The sequence below is a fragment of the Myotis yumanensis genome, unplaced genomic scaffold (genome assembly GCF_028538775.1).
Source record: "Myotis yumanensis isolate MYYU_CA2020_CCGP unplaced genomic scaffold, mMyoYum1.0.hap1 SCAF_2, whole genome shotgun sequence".
Classification (NCBI taxonomy): domain Eukaryota; kingdom Metazoa; phylum Chordata; class Mammalia; order Chiroptera; family Vespertilionidae; genus Myotis; species Myotis yumanensis.
Genome location: NW_027223753.1, coordinates 5,342,045 through 5,356,708, shown reverse-complemented (window position 1 = coordinate 5,356,708; position 14,664 = coordinate 5,342,045). Strand labels below are relative to the sequence as shown.

Below are 14,664 nucleotides of genomic sequence, written 5' to 3'. Positions count from 1 at the left end.
GGTGCGTGCAGGAGGCAACCAATCGACGTGTTTCTCTCACATTGACATTGCTCTCTGTCCCTCCCTCTCTCTTCTACTCTCCCTAAAAACCAATGAAAAAATATCCTCGGGTGAGGATTCACACACACACAAAAAAGAAATATTCATTTCTAAGTGGATTTCGTACAATTGGCAGGTGAAAAAGTCAGCTCACAGACTCAAATTGTTCTAAAGATACTTTAGAAAGTTTTCAAATAAAGGAATTCAAGTACCGATTCTTACATTTAAATCAATTAAAATTAAATAAAATGCTTAAAAACCCCCTTCCTCAGTCATTCTTTCAGAGTTCAGCGTGGCTGGCTGGTGGCTACACTGGACAGCGCAGCCCGGGGCACACACGCCGAGTGGCATTGCCCGGTCACAGGCCCCACCTGTGGCGGGTACAACCCCGTCATTAACGTCACCAAAGTGAAGAGGTGGCGTCCATTAGCAAGAGCAACACGCTTTTCCTCCCTCACCGACACTCGGTATTGTCGAACTTACTCACTCCTGCCAACCCGAGAGGCCTCAGATGCTCCCGTCATTATAATTTGCATCTCCCTGACTTTCCATAAAAGGTTTATCTTCTCCAAAGAGCCTGCTTATAACCGGGGCCCATTGTCTGTGGAGTTATTTGTCCTTTTCTTATGAGCTTGTGGAGTTTCTCTAGATTGAAGTCTTTTGTTGATTAAATGAGTTGGAAATATCTCCGAGTCACCTTTGTATTTTGTTTATAGAGGGGTTTTTTTCTTTTGATAAGTATTTCTTAATGTGGATGCAGACAATTTTTCAACCTTTCCCTTTCTGTTTTATGATTTTTATTCTTTAGAAGAATACTTCCCTAACCTAAAGTCACATCCTTTTAGATTTAAATGACTTGTAAAAACCGTTGAAAGGAACCCTAGTGGGTTTGGCTCAAGTGGATAGAGCATCAGCCTGTGGACTGAAGGATCCCGGGTTCGATTCCGGTCAAGGGCATGCACCTCGGCTGCAGGCTCATCCCTGGCCCAGGTTGGGGCACATGTGGGAGGCAACCCATTGATGTGTCTCTCTCACATCGATGTTTCTCTCTCTGTCTCTCTCCCTCCCTTCAACTCTCTCTTAAAAAAAAAAAATTGAAAGGAAATGTTTAGTGGGAGACAGACATTCTGGTGGCCCTGCCAGGGGGCCCAGGCCCTGCCTTCGGTGGGACGCAGAGCTGCCCTGAGCAGCTCAATGTGCACATCGCCCTCCACTGCCATGACACAACCTGCCGAGATCCCCGGCCTCTGATCGTAAAACCACATCCTACTCTGGGTTCCCCTTTCTGAGAATGGCCAGGCCAAAGGCTTTCTTTTCTCTTTTTTAAGAAAGAACCTACAGACTGGCTATCATCAACAAATCAACAAACGACAAGTGCTGGAGAGGATGTGGAGAAAAAGGAACGCTCGTACACTGCTGGTGGGAATGCAGACTGGTGCAGCCACTATGGAAGACAGTATGGAGTTTCCTCAAAAAACTAAAAATGGAACTCCCATTTGACCCTGTGATCCCACTTCTAGGAATATATCCCAAGAAACCAGAAACACCAATCAGACAGGATATATGCACCCATATGTTCATAGCAGCACAATTCACCATAGCTAAGATCTGGAAACAGCCTAAGTGCCCATCAGCAGATGAATGGATTAGAAAACTGTGGTACATCTACACAATGGAATACTATGCTGCTGTAAAAAAGAAGGAACTCTTACCATTTGCAACAGCATGGATGGAGCTGGAGAGCATTATGCTAAGTGAAATAAGCCAGTCAATGAAGGAAAATACCACATGATCTCACTCATTCATGGATAATAGAGACCATTATAAACTTGTGAACAAAAATAGATAGAGGCAAAGCTGCCTCAAACTGATTGTCAAACTGCAGCGGGAAGGCCAGGGAGGGTTGGGGGGCAGGAGGGAGGGGGGTAAGAGATTAACCAAAGGACTTGTATGCATGCATATAAGCATAACCAATGGACATAAGACACTGGGGGGTAAGGGAGGCCAGGGGACTGTCAAGGGCGGGGGGGAAAAAAAAGGACACATATGTAATACCCTTTGTAATACTTTTAACAATAAAAAAAAAGAACCTAAAAAAAAAAAATTTTTTTTATTGATTTCTTGGAGAGGGAGAGAGGAACATTGATGGGAGAGGGAAATATCAATCAACAGCTCCCTACAAGCCCCCACTGGGGATGCAGCCTGAAGCCCGGGCATATTCCCTGACCAGGAATCCAACTGGCAACCCTTCAGTGCATGAGGCGATGCCCAACCACTGAGCCACACGGGCCAGGGCATGCTTTCCTTTTGATTCAAAATGCTGGGGCTCGTCAGGAATGCTGGAGAACCACTTACAATGCTCCATGGGCTTCGGCCGAGCTTGGGAAGTCAGGCGCACCTCTGGCCATTCATTCCTGAAGCTATGACCAAAGGGACGGACGGGGCCCCGAGACATAGGCACCCCCAGTCCCCTGCCTCTTCCCACATGGAAACGAAGCTTTCCACTACACTCACCCAGCGGGAACGCAGGGAAGTACTCTGATGTAAAAACTCATTCCTGCCCTGGCCTGGTGGCTCAGTTCGTTGGAGTGTCGAAAGGTCATGGGTTCGATTCCCAGTCAGGGCACATTCCTAGATTGCGGGTTTGATCCCTGGTTGGGGCCTGTACAGGAGGCAACTGATCAATGTTTCTCTCTCACATCAATGATTCTCTCTCTCTCTCTCTCTCTCTCAGCTTTATTCTCTCTAAAATAAATAAAAAGCATATCACTGGTTGAGAATTCAAAACAACAATAAAAACCTCATTCCTACCAGGAGAAGACTCGGGATGGCGTGAGCAGGACAAAGTGGGGACTCTGGACCCAGGACCCAGGGTGCAGCTGCCGATGAGCCCAACCGTCTGAAGCCGACGCCCGCTCTGCAGATGGCATGGGGCACAGACGCCAGCGGAGGCCGGGGCTGCAGAACTGCCCGAGAGTGCACACTGGCACAGCCACTTCGGCCAACTGACAGCATCCGCGACGCCCTCGGACCCAGCGGTTCCACTCCTGGGCAAGCACCTGCCAGAAAGGCCAGCCTGCGAGCCGAAGCGGAGTGAGTCCGAGAGCGCCTGCAGCAGCGCTCTCCCTGACAGCCCCGACCTGGGAAGCGCCCGAAGGCGCAGCAGCAGGGAGTGGAGAAATAAACTGTATCCGCTCCCCCCGGGATGTGACGGAGCAGTGAGCATGGTCTCCAAACGCACACAATATAAATGCATCGCACAAGCATGAGGCTGAACGAAGTCAGGCCCAGAGGAGTACGTGCTCACAGAGAGCAGGCACGGGCAGACTACCCTCTGTTGGCAGAGAAGATGGGGCTCACCCCTAGGGGAGAGCAGTTACCCCGGGAGGCAGGGGAGTAAGGGCGTCTGGGTGCTGGGAATTTGGGGGGTTTCTTGATCTGAAAGCTGGGGACTTTTCACAGACTCAACACATCCTCAGTCCAAGGGGTTCAGATGGGCTGACTTCACTCCTGGCCCGAGACCCAGGCCCAGCCCATTGGAGCCCCAATTTCCACCACCACCACCACCACTACCCCACCCCGGCCCCGGTCATGAGGAGTGGAAGCCAGAATGAGACTTAGGCCCGCCAATCACTGCACGTCATCTTCACAGTGATTCCAGGACGTGCATGGGATTATCAAATCCATGCAATGGGTTTTGACCTCTGGATTTCTTTGGGGACTTCCTCCTGGGGTAGCAGAAAAACACAGAATATGTACCTAAAGCTGCTGGTGACCATCTGCTGCCCTTAAGGGACGGAACCTGAGGAGAGGCCAACATGGAAAGCAGAGCTCAGGGTGGAGAGTCCACGCGGGGGCCCAAGGACAGCCTCTGATTTCCTGGATCCAGCCATGCTTGAAGCAGGCTCTATCCCTGCACTTTTCACTTCTATCAGCCAAGGGTCCCGGTTTTGATTCTGGTCAAGGGCACATGCCTGGGTTGCAGGCTCGATCCCCAGTAGGGGGCGTGCAGGAGGCAGCCGATCAATGATTCTTTCTCATCACTGATGTTTCTATCTCCCTCTCCCTTCTTCTCTGAAATCAATTTAAAAAATACATATATATTTTTAAAAAGATACACTTAGGAGCTGGGTGGGTCAGATGGGGGACAGTGAGGGAGGAGGGAGGATGACAGCCAGGTTCGGGCTTGGGAGATTGGCTGGGGGGTGGAAATTTCCCAAGATGGGGAAGCGTAAGGGAGAACTAAGTTTTGGGGGCAATAAAACAGCAAGAGCTGCATCTCAGACATAGTGAATCTGAGCTGCTAACTGAACGTCCCAGGGAAGACAGCCAAAGGGTGAGGCCAGGCTGGAGCTCAGGGGAGAGGTCGTTAGGGTGACGGGCTATAATCGGGGGGCAGTGGTGACACACAGATGTGGAGCCATGGGGACAGATGAGACAGAGACAGAGGGTCCGAAAGGGGTAGGCCCACCCTCAAGGCACTCGGGATCCAGCAAAGATGACCCACCCTGAGTCATCCAGACTGTTCAGGCAGGCGTGTGTCTGTCCACATCTGAACCGTTAGTAAAATATCAAAGACAACTGGACAGGGAGGAGCTCAGTTCCCTTCCTTCACCTTTCACTTCCGGCCAGCACCACGCACAGAAACAGCCGCCTGGCCGCAGGGTGGTCCCGGCTGCGGGTCTCTGTCCCAGGACCCACCATCCCCTGGCCAGCTGTTCTCAGCGAGACGCACTTTCTCTGGCTTCTCCAGCTGAGAACGTGCGACTCCCTCCAAATATTCCAACAGAAGTGCCCCCTCCTCCCCAGCCAGCAGCTCCCGGCCTGGATTTATTTCTAAGGAGGAGGGCAGGCCACGGATGCAGGAGCCCAGCGTCGCAGGCGCCCCCTCCAGGCTGGGAATGGCTTGCAGCCCATCTGCTAGTCCCCTGGGCTGGCCGACCTGCTAAGAAATGCCTTTCATTCCTTTTGAAACTCCAGGGACCTGGGGCTCTGAGCTGGCATCTCCTGAGTCATCGCAAATGTGGCTGCCGCTCCAACCAGGAGCCCCTGCCAGCCTTTGTCAGCGTACAGCGACAGGCTGCTTGGTGCTGCAGCCAGCAGGCGTGCGAGGGGACAGGCCGCGGGGAAAAGAGAAATGTGCCCCACTTCCCTGAGCAGTACACATCCTCCTCCGTGAGCGCCCTCGGCCATCATGGGCCTCCAGAAGGTGCCTTGGAGCAAGCATGTCAAACTCGTGGCCCACAGCCGCATGCCGTGTTTGTTTGGCCCGTGTTAGCCTTTGAGTTTGACATGGTCCCCACCAATCTGTCTACAGCGAGAGATGCTCGTCAATCCCGAGACAAAACCTCTGCCCGACGCCTGATTTCAGAGCTGAAGTTACAACCCCAGAAGCCCAAGAGAAGGAGCCTCAGAAACTCCTAGAAGGCGGTTAGACACATCGTCCAAGTATCTACCATCAACCGGCTGGGAGGATCTAAGACCAGCAGGCACCGTGACGAGGGGCAGGGCCCCCCACCGCCCCCCTGGCCAGCCTTCCGCGCTGCCTGCACGAAGAGAGTCCCCACTGGGCCTCTTGACCTGGGGTTACTTCCAGGTCCTTCTCAGCCTCAACAGTCCTTCTAGCCCTCGCTGGTGTGGCTCAGTGGCTAGAGCGTCGGCCTGTGGACTGAAGGGTCCCAGGTCCGATTCTGGTCAGAGCACATGCATTCCCAGTGGGCCTGATCCCCAGTGTGGGGTGAGCAGGAGGCAGCCAATCAATGATTCTCTCCCATCATTGACGTTTCCATCTCTCTCTCCCTCTCCCTTCCTCTCTGACATCAATAAAAATATACATATTTTTAGCCAAAACCGGTTTGGCTCAGTGGATAGAGCGTCGGCCTTCGGACTGAAGGGTCCCAGGTTCGATTCTGGTCAGAGCACATGCATTCCCAGTGGGCCTGATCCCCAGTGTGGGGTGAGCAGGAGGCAGCTGATCGATGTTTCTCTCTCATCGATGTTTCTAACTCTCTATCTCTCTCCCTTCCTCTCTGTAAAAAATCAATAAAATATATTAAAATATATATATATATATACATATATATATATATACACACATATTTTTAAAAGTCCTTCTAACCAAGTGTTCTGTCTCCGCAGAGAAGGAAATGGACACTCTTCCTATCGCCCGACTTCTGTGGGAGCCAGATGCCAGTGGGCGCCTCAGAAACGGAGTCGAAGGTCTTTTCCCGGAGCACCCACTGCCCGGCCAGCTCCTGCACATCCACCTTGAAGAAGCTTCTAGAAACCAGCCCCTGCTCTGGCTGAGAGGAAAACCCTCCTGGAGGCCCCGGGAAAGAGGCCGGAAGGGCCTCTCTCTGCCCCAGAAGGCCAAGCCCTGCTCATTCATTCATTCATTCATTCAGCAAATACTGATTTGAGCACCAGGGGATGTGGGGGGGGTGGTGGCAGCACCACCCGCTCTCACGGGGGTTTAGTCTAACAGGGGGAACGAAACAAGGAAAGGACAGTGGAGAGACAGGCCGATTTCCGAGAGTAAAAGCGTCGAAATGGAATAAAAACGAGCTTGCAGGGAGGGTCTCTTGTCCGGGATGGGTCCTCGAGGGAGACTGTGGGAACTGAGGCTCAAATGAGGGGAAGGATCCAGAAAAGCTCTACGAAACAGGTTGGGCCCTGGAGTCGAGGCCTGGAGGCGAGCTGACTGGCGGGGAGGGTGCGAGCCTGCAGGGGGAGCCGCGTGAGAAGTCCAGGCCTGTCACCAATGCCTGGGGGCGGGGGAGGGGGGGGTGCGGAAGGGAGGGGCTGGAGAGGGTGTCACTGGTGTCAGCAGGAGAATGACACGGCCGGATTTACACTTTACACTGAAGACACTTTGGCTGCTGTGAGGCAGCGGAAGGGAGGGAGGGAGGCAAGAATAGAAGTGGGAAAGGCATTCGGCCCCAGGGCCCCAGGTCAGGTTAGATCAGTGGTTCTCAACCTGTGGGTCGCGACCCCTTTGAGGGTCAAACGACCCTTTCACAGGGGTCGCCTAAGACCATCGGAAAACACATATATAATTACATATTGTTTTTGTGATTAATCACTATGCTTTAATTATGTTCAATTTGTAACAATGAAAATACATCCTGCATATCAGATATTTACATTATGATTCATAACAGTAGCAACATTACAGTTATGAAGTAGCAACGAAAATAATTTTATGGTTGGGTCACAACAATGAGGAACTGTATTTAAAGGGCCAGAAGGTTGAGAACCGCTGGGCTAGATGGATGGGATGGGGAACGGGCTGGGCCCTCCAGGCCACCAAACGCCTCATCCTCTGCCTCGGCTGAGGGGCGGGCACTTGGGCCTTGAACTTTCCTGTCCTTCGGAATCTTCTTGACAAAGAACTAGAGCTACAACCAGAAGGAAAAGTGGACGGTCCAGGGCCCCCAACAGGTAGTCTCAGGATAGATGTGCTGTTTTTCCAAAATACGAAACCCTGGGGAGGCCCCGTCTCCCAGCTCCCTCCCTGCCTGGTGGCCACGGTGGCCCTCAGGACAGAACGATGCCCCCACCAAAGCCGTCAGCCACAGCAAGAGGGAGGCGGGCAAGGCTGTCCAGCACAGGCCGCGCCTCTGCTGCCCTCTAAGGCGAAGCTCTGTCCCTGTCCGGGTGGTCAGCTGGGGTGGGGACATGTCCAAAAGGGAAAGAAGGGAAGGGAACCCCCAGGAGCCAAGGCCAGGCAAGCAGGATGTCCCAAGGCAGGGCTTGTCTGAGGGCTGACGGCGCTGAGCTCCTGCCACAGGAGGAAGGAGCGGAGGAGGGCAGGGTGAGGATGGAGGAGACGGAGGGCGGTCACCCGCAGACGGCAGCCCCGCGTCCACCTGGGAAGGAAGCTGAGGCCGAGCTGCCCACTTTTCTTGTCTGCCCACTTCTGCCTCCCTGTCATTTTTAAAATTTTCTTCTTCCTTTTCTTTTTTAAACTTTATTTATCTTATTTATTGCTCTGAGAGAGAGAGAGAGAGATTGACTTGGTTGTTTCACTTGATTGACTTGGTTGTTTCACTTATTTAGGGATTCGTTGGTGGATTCTTGTAAGTGTCTTGACCGGGGATTGAACCAGCAACCTTGGCGGGTGGGGATGACACTGGCCAATGGAGCTGCCTGGCCAGGGCTTTAGTCTGTCTTCCTTTTTAAATGTCTACCCGCCCTCATTTTAAATGTGTCTCCCTGAGGCCACAGTTTTCTTTTCTTCTTCTTCTTCTTTTTTTTTTTTTGGTTAATCTTCACCCGAGGGTTATTTTTTTCCATTGATTTTTAGAGAGAGAGGAAGGGAGGGGGAGAGAGAGAGAGAGAGAGAAAGAGAGAGAGAGAGAGAGAGAGAGAGAGAAACATCGATGTGAGGGAGACACATCCAATGGTTGCCTCCTACACGCGCCCGACCAGGGGTTGGGGATCGAGCCTGCAACCCAGGTATATGCCCTTGACCAGAATCAAACCCGGGACTCTTCAGTCCATGGACCGATGCTCTAACCGGCCAGGGAGAGGCCATAGTTTTCAACAGGGCAATAACTTTAAAAAAAAAAAAATTAGCCCTAACCGGTTTGGCTCAGTGGATAGAGCGTCGGCCTGGGGACTCAAGGGTCCCAGGTTCGATTCCGGTCAAGGGCATGTACCTGGGTTGTGGGCACATCCCCAGTGGGAGGTGTGCAGGAGGCAGCTGATCGATGTTTCTCTCTCATCGATGTTTCTGACTCTCTATCCCTCTCCCTTCCTCTCTGTAAAAAATCAATAAAATATATTTTAAAAATAAATAAATAAATAAAATTAAGAAGAGTAACTTGTAATTTGAATACTTAAAAAGGAAAAAGTATCTTCAATGGGGGAAAGCAAAAGTGAGAGGTGTGGATCTGGAAATTTTGTTCTATATGGAAAAAAAAAAAAGAAGACTTCTGACCCCTGCTGCTGTCAGAAAATGTGAACCACAACCTGCAAATTTCTATCCCAACTATCTCCCTGAGGCTGTCCCAGGCCCACCGGGGAGGGGCTGCACGCCAGGGGATCCCCGGACACTGCACACCCACGTCAGTAGGAAAACCCATGGTCTCAGGCCAGGAAGTGTGGGGAATTCAGGAACTGTCTTAAGGAAGCAATTCAAAGGCTAAAAAAACTACACACACTAAGGTACTCATTGTGGTATTGTTTGTAAAAGTGATAAGTCTAAAGTAATAGGGAAATGACTAAGTCAACGATCACTCGCTAACTTAAAGGAGTGGGCGTGGTCATCAGGCACTGAATGACACCACACACCCACCCATCCATCCTGGCAACTGGCAACATGCCTGTGGGCAAAACAGTGCAGGAAGCATCGAGAAAATGGAAACTGCTGGACTATGGGTGCATGTGGATGTCACAATAGGACTTTTCAATGTTAGTATCTATGAAAGTTATGCAAGCAGATGATTGTTAAAATCACTTATAACTAGCCCTGGCTGGATGGCTCAATGGGTTGGAGCATCAGCCCATATACAAAAAGGCTGTGGGTTGAATTCCCGGTCAGGGCACATACCTGGGTTGGGGGTTTGATTCCCATTCCTGGCTTATACAGGAGGTGACCGATTGACTTCTCTCTCTCTCTCTCTCTCTCTCCCCCCCCCCTTTCTCATTCTCTCCCCCTTTTCTGTCTCTAAAGATCAGTAAAGGGCATATCCTCGGGTGAGGATTAAAAAAAAAAAAGAATTGCTTAAAACTAAAATGCTTGCAGAAAAAAATAAATAAATAAAAATTAGTAGTCCCCTGACCTCCACAAGCAGACGTACCACTCCCAATTTCAGTTGTTTCTTTGGATATTTGTCTCTATGTTTCCAAACAATAGGTTTGCACTGATATTTCTGGGTTTTCAACTTTGAACTTCTTACCTTACGGTAAGTTTGTGCTTCCCTACAAGTACCCACACACACATCTTCTCGTCCGTCTTCCGAATATAGTGACGGGATCGTTTTTCGTTAGTCAAACATCAGCGCTTACTATGTAAACGTTGTTCAAAGCCAGGCCGCTCGGTACGCTATGATTTTATCTCCTTTTTGTTATTCCTGTAGTTGATAGTTGCCTCACTTTTCATTTTCTTTGTTTTCTATGTACGGCTATGTAGCTCCCCCCCAAACTCTCCCACAGGAGCTATAAAACTCCTCAAAATGCAGCAAATATGTCAGATGAGCCACCAGCTCCCTCCTTCTTGGAGCTACTCCTCCCGGGCCCTCGGTGGCCCTGCTCTGAGCGGGCTGCTTGCTCCCAGACCGGCCACATGGCTGCGGTGCCGGGACTTCTCTGCACCATCACAGGCACTCCCTTCCCCGCCTGGGCTCTTGGCTGCAAGTAAAGAAGCCACCGCTCCCTGGTGAGCCAAGCAGGAGAGGAGCTGGTGGATCAGGATGGCTGGTGCCCTGGGAGGAGGTCACAGTTCCGCTGGAGGGTGTGAGGAAGGCTGAGTGATCCGTACATTGGAAACAAAGCAAACAAAAGGATGAGGCGACTATCAAGTCCGGGAAAAACGGACAGCCGGACAAGAAATCTAACTGTGGCCCACGGTGCGAACTCCGCACTGAATGTCTGTCGCCGAAATGCCTGCCGCTGCCACCGAGTGCTAGGTGTCAGTCTGCACCCCTGCCGCTTCTGCGCCAAGAACGTGACCTTGTCGCCCGTCACTGCTGCAGGGACACCGTCCACCCGTCATCCCTCTCTTGTGTCAAGTCTGACGTCAGTGCATCTCATCAGCGGAGCCCAGGCCACAGGTCCTGGCTACGGGGGAGGCTTGGAAGGGACCGGTTCTCAGGTCCCATGGTGGGGTGAGTGTCTCTTTTTTCTCGCCACTCCCGAGACCCGGTAAGATAACAGCTGAAACACAGAAGGCCGCTTGGCAGCGGCGCCGAATGGGAACAAGGGACAATTGCACACCGCGCTACCTGTTCCTCTTTCTTGGTTTACGTTCTCACCTGACTGGAGCACATCCTCCAGGATCTTCCTTGAAAAGAGTCACCAAGGGGGCGGAGGGGCGTGTTAAGTTTGTGAAAATTCGAGCCTAAAAAATACCTTTATTATTTTGCTTGGGGTGGCACTTACAGGGTTCTGGGCTGGGAATGAATTTCCCCTGGAGGCTTGGAAGAGTGGCTCTATTGTGCTGCCGCTTCTCGCGTTGCGTGTGTCCAGTCCAATGCCATCCTGTTCTGACCTCCTCTACGTGCCCGCTTTTGTCTGTTGGCTTTTTGTAACGTTTCTCTATCTCTGGCGCTTTGAGAGCTCATAATGATGTCCTGCGGCACATCTCATTCCTTCACGTGCCGCTTCTTTTATTATTCATTGTGCTGAGCACGACTCAGAGACGCTTAACGCGGGGACTCCTTCAGTTCCAGAATTTTCTCCTGTAGTTTCTTGGATAACTCCCTCTGCTCCGTTTCTCTCCCCGCGTTTTCTTGAGGTCCTATGGGATGGATACTGGGCCTCCCAAGCTGATTCTCTCATTTTCTTATCTTTTCTAGGAATTTATTTTTCAATCTTCCAGCTCTATCCCATGGAAAGTTTTACTACTGCTATCATAGTTTCATATCCAATAGCTTATTACTGTTTTATGAATGTTCCCTTTTTTAAAACAACCATGTCTCTGACTTCCGAATCCCTTCTTTCTGTGTGTGGGGGTCTCTGTATTTCCCGGTCGAGGCCTCATGCTGTGTGCGATGACCCGCAGCTGCCGCTGAAATCGCAGAGCGAGGCACCCCAGGCTGTTTGCGCACAGGCAGGGCTAGTTGCCAGTAGGTGTCACTGCGAAGTGACGAAGTAGCAGCCTAGCTTTTCAACAGGGTCCCCCCCAATGTTAGTATCCGAGGGTCTTTTTTCTCATGAGGTCAATTTTCTCAGAAAGGAGGTCTTCAAGGCCCTGCCTGGAGGGTGGGGCTGAGCCAGGCTGTACGGGTCCGGGAGCCAATCAGGAGAGGGTGTCCCTGAATCCTCCCGTTCTCAGGACGGTGGGTGCCTCCTCAGCCTCCCCTGCCCCCGGCTGGCCCAACGGGAGACGGAGCTCCCTGGCTATGTAAGCTGAGCAAGGCGTCTGTGGCTCTAAACACACTTGCAACCCATCTTCTTGCTTCCCAGCACCCTCTACGCCAGGTTGGGAACACTCTGTAGCCCCTATTCTTGAACTTGGGGGGTTGGGGGGGTCCTATGGACACATCAGCCTGTTCCCCCACAACACAGGACGTTCAGTGCTCTCTGCTCGGCCTCTCTTCCCCGACCTGTTTAGTACCTGTCAACATTTTTGCTCACATCCCTCCTCCTCTCGCATCCTGTTCTTTTTCTTACAGATTTATACCTTTACTCTCGGTCTAGTGGGCTTTTGAAACAGAGCAGAAACAAACATATACATTCAATCAGTTATGCTCATGTGGAAGTCCGCAATAATACTGAACAATAAATAAAAATCAAGTTTCCAAAGATATACACAGAAGACTAGTGGGTGGGGGAGGATATTCCCACAAGGAAACTGGTTGGTGCCGGGTGGGGGCAATGACAGGAGAGTTACGCTTGCATTTTTTTTTTTTCATTTTGGAATTTTTGACAGTAAATGGGTATTCTTATCAATGAAAACATTGAGGATTAAAAAATTATTATGAAAAGGTATCTTCTGAAACAAGTATCAAGGAGGCTGAGGAGGCACCCACCGTCCTGAGAAACTCGAATCAAGGAATTCTGGGCCAGTCTCCTGGCCTATGACACAGTGGCTATGTTTACCTGCCTTACGGGTTAAAATTCTGCTAAATATTTTGATCTTTTAAAAAGAGATCCACATGTAACAAAACAAAAAAAAATTTGGAAAGTACCAATGAAGATCTAGAGAAAATGACGTTAAGGGGGGGCCTCCAAGGATGATACCACGCTATAACCCGTGTCCTTTCCATCCTGAAATGACAGTAGCTGTGCAAGCATCTGGGTAAGGAGGAATGAGCTGTGTGCCCACAGGATACAGGCGTACCCACAGAGCTTGCAAAGGGGACTGCAGCCTATGGACCTGGGAGCTCCCCAACCATACCCAGCTACTCCCAGACGCCAGAGTGGGGTGCCCAGCCAACGTCAGACTCCGGCCTCAGTTTCTTCACTGGCACAATGAAAGGACCGCATTCATCCTCCAAGCTAATGTTCTAGAAGCTCCAAGGAGCATCCTATTACTGATACAGTGACTGCCAACTCTCTGGAGAAACACAGTGTCCCTGGTTAAGGACTCCTTGAGAAGCAAGATACCGAGTTATCAAAATTCAGCCAGTTCCTTTGGAAGAATGTCTTACTTTTTCTCTCCCCAAATAAGCCGGCCCAATTCTACCGGGACGGGGGCAAGTCAAACACCAAACACTGCAGCTGAACCATGGGCTCCAGGGCTCCCCGCAGCCCCCACCCCTTCCTGTCCCAGCAGCAGCATCCTCTCTTGGGAAGCTGGCTAAGGTCTAGTTCACTTCCCGCGTATGGGCTCTTCACACAAATTCGGGTCATTCTCTTCCTCTCGGCTCTAGTCCTACCGAACGGTTCTCCTATGGCTGAGTGGTCAGGGAGGGCGGAGGGTTACATTCCAATGTCAACTCATCCACAAAATAACATCTCTTCTCCCAGCATCCCACTGGTCTCCTTCGCCCACCTACCTCTCTGGATCGGTCCAAGAAAGACCAGCGGCAAAGGCCCCTCTGCCTGGCAGCTCAAAGATGCATTGGAACCAGTGAGCGTCATTCCGTCCTTGCTTGACTCTGAGGGCTCCTTATCTGTCTGGGGAGAAGAAAAAAAAAAAAGGAAAGAAAAAAATGTAAGAGTCTCAGAAAACTTCTGTGCATTCTCTTGCAAAACTTTAGCTTCAACACGACTGCTTCACCCGGGCTCCTTCCTGCAAACCAATCGCATCCTGCTGGGTGGGCCTTTCCCAGCCTCCGTGGCCGTGCAAACCCCAGCTCCCTTCGGTGGCACCGAGCAAACCACAGGAGCACGTCCAGGGCCCGAAGCAGACAAACACACACATTCAGATGACTCAGACCGTTTTTCGAGTTGTTTGCTGGTTTTGTTTGGCTTTTGAAAGCAGAGTAAGCAATCTGAGCCAAGCCTGGGTTGGAGTTCCATTCAATCGCTGCAGACAGCAGGTTCCTGAACTTGAGGTCCCCATGCAAGACCCCAATTGCATCCTAAAAGAGGACCCCGGCCAGCTCCTGGAGATGGGGAGGGTGTGGGGAGGGGCCCACCCACTGCATCCCTGGGCCACTCCTGGGAATAATCTGTCTCCAGAGAGGGAGTAAGACCTGCCCCTTCCTAACCCCAGACCCTGGGCACAGCGACCTCCACAGCAGGGAACCTCCTGCCTGGACTCCACGAGGCATGGCTGGGAGCAAGAACCCTGAACACTGGCTTCCGGGTGAGACACGAAGCCCAGTGCTAGGAGGCTGTTGGGAAAGACATCCCTTCCAAGAATGCATTTCCCAAGGACAAGCTGAAACTCCCTGCTGCCAGCCTCCGGGAGGAAAAGATACACACACACACCCCCCCCCCCAGCAGCCTGGGGCCATGGGCGGGGATGGTCCCCTCACTCGGCATCCGGGGGGCATGGCAAAGGCTTCCCAC

The 14,664-nt window shown here is 51.5% G+C and overlaps 1 protein-coding gene across 6 annotated transcripts in view; it reads right to left on the bottom strand.

Annotated features, from left to right (window-relative positions):
• Positions 1-14,664, bottom strand: part of PIK3CD (phosphatidylinositol-4,5-bisphosphate 3-kinase catalytic subunit delta) — a 54,904-nt gene that overhangs the window by 16,503 nt on the left and 23,737 nt on the right. For 5 of the 6 annotated variants that reach the window (XM_070404032.1, XM_070404031.1, XM_070404035.1 and 2 more), the window contains exon 2: positions 13,704-13,824. The gene's annotated coding sequence lies outside the window, so the exon portion shown is untranslated. The remainder of the gene's footprint in view (positions 1-13,703; positions 13,825-14,664) is intronic. The other variant, XM_070404034.1, reaches the window with a different exon arrangement.